The sequence below is a fragment of the Cornus florida genome, unplaced genomic scaffold (genome assembly GCF_030987335.1).
Source record: "Cornus florida cultivar Cherokee Brave unplaced genomic scaffold, ASM3098733v1 CherokeeBrave_3.0.0_Hap2_Chr06, whole genome shotgun sequence".
Lineage (NCBI taxonomy): Eukaryota > Viridiplantae > Streptophyta > Magnoliopsida > Cornales > Cornaceae > Cornus > Cornus florida.
In genome coordinates, this window is record NW_026775576.1 from 36,905,845 (window position 1) to 36,908,048 (window position 2,204).

The window sequence follows — 2,204 nt, forward strand, 5'->3', positions numbered from 1 at the left end:
AATAGTAGATGATTAACTTTCACTTGCCTAACCATTTCCATGATCTCATTGGTTTTTGCCTTTTGCTTGTCTTTTGAAATGGATCTTCTTAAGGCATCCGGAAATGGAACCTTTGGTTCAAACACTTTTTCAAAATTTTCTTTTGAACTCTCTTCAACATAAGAAGTTTTCAAATCATTTTTCAATAAAACCTTTTCAACATCCTTTTTCAAAACTTCTTTTTCAAACACATCTTTTAAGACTTTCTCATTTACAAGGTCATGTGTATGCAATGAATGAGGAATGGGATGTGAAACGAGACGGGTGACAACTTGAGGTTACACCGGTTCACTCTCTTCATTAGACACTCCAACTTGATTGTCCACAATCCTACCACTCCACAAGGTAGTCACCGCATTAACATGTTCAACGGTGTGGCCTTCCGATGAGGAATGGGTTTCCATAACACATTGTTGCTTAGGTGGGCCATTTATAGGCATCTTTCCCTTCTCTCTTGCATTGAGAGTGCGTGCTATTTGCCCTACTTGGGTTTCTAGCTTAGCAATAGATTGAGAGTGAGAATGAAGTAATTAAGTGTTTGCCTCAAGAGTCCCTAAAGGATTTAAAACTTTTTCTTCAAAAGCGGAACTTCTAGTGTTTCCTTGGGAATAAGATTGGTTGGAAAAATAAGAATTAGCAAATTGATTCCCTTATGATTGATAAGGTCTATAACCTTGGGATCCTTGGTTTTGAAGTGGAGGTGGAATGTACTTCCCTTGAAAACCGCCTTGGGAAGGGTTTAAGCCCTCTCCTTGGTTTTTCCAAGAGAAATTCGGATGATTCCTCCAACTTGGATTATAATGAGTACCATAAGGATTGTTCCCTTGGTTCACAAAAGCCGCATTGACTTGTTCATTAGGTTCACTTTCCATTTGTCCGTGAGGACAATGAGAAGTAGAATAAAGAACACTAGAACAAGTCATACATGTTTTATTTGATGTACGATGAGAATGGTTAGGGAAGGAAGATACTTGGTTCGCCAAGTTTTGGTTAATCAAAAATTGATCAAACCTTTGAGACAAAGACTTCATTTCGGCGGCTATTTCATTTGAATGTTCGACTTGATGTAAGCCAACACTCTTCCTACCTTATGAATTTATACCATTCTTGGATGATAATGTTCTATGCAAAGAATTTTCACTCATGCTTTCATAGAGACGCCACACGTCATCCTTATGCCTATCAATGTATGAGCCACCCATGGAAGCATTAATCATACCCTTATAGTTGTCCAATAAGCTCTCAAAGAAGTATTGAACTAATTGCCATTTGGGCATGTCATGATGTGGACACTTCCTAAGCAATTCATTGAAGCATTCCCATACCTCATAAAACGTTTCTCCATCCCCATGTGAAAATTCTCGAATTGTGGTCCTCATGGCATTGGTCTTAGAAATTGGATAGTACTTCTTCAAGAACTCTTGTTACATTTCTGCCCAAGAAGTGATTGAAAAAGGCCTAAGATTGTTAAACCAATACTTTGCCTTGTCTTTTAAGGTGAATGGAAAAAGTTTTAGTCTTAAAACCTCTTCCGGCATTTCCGTATATTTTACGGTGGAACATACTTCAAGAAACTCATCCAAATGCTTGTAAGGTTCTTCACTTGGAAGTCCATGATAGTTAGGAAGCATTTGAATGGTTTGTGGCTTAATTTCATAATGATGTGCTCTAAATGGAGGCAATTGGATGCATGTAGGTGCATTATACTCATTAAGCACATAATGGTCTCTTAAAGCAAGAGGTGGATTAGTTACTTGAGGTGCAACATGAACACCTTGGTTTTGAATTCCTTGATTGTTGATGGGAGGTTGTGGAGCATACATTGGCCTTGGCATTCCATATGAAACTTGGCCTTGTTGTTATGGTGGTTGGTGAATGAATGGCCTAGGCATGCCTAATGGTACTTGTATGTTCTCATTGTGTAAATTGGGATGAAGGATACCTTGTTGGTCTATGTGACCAATGTCCTCAACATGATTATCATTATGGTCATCCATTGAAAGATTGGCTCTATTTGAACTTCCTCTTCCCCTAGGATTTCTAATGATAGATTCAAGATGCAAATCAAGAGGGACAAGAGTTGGTCTCAATGAACGACGCCCATGCATGCATAATACAAAACACAACAAATACAAAGAATGACAAACACTATGCCTTCACAACAA

The 2,204-nt window shown here is 38.3% G+C and overlaps 1 pseudogene; it reads left to right on the forward strand.

The window, feature by feature from the left end:
- Positions 1-1,314: 1,314 nt before the first annotated feature.
- LOC132315378 (small nucleolar RNA R71) lies at positions 1,315-1,415 on the forward strand (annotated as a pseudogene).
- The last annotated feature ends 789 nt before the right edge of the window (positions 1,416-2,204 follow it).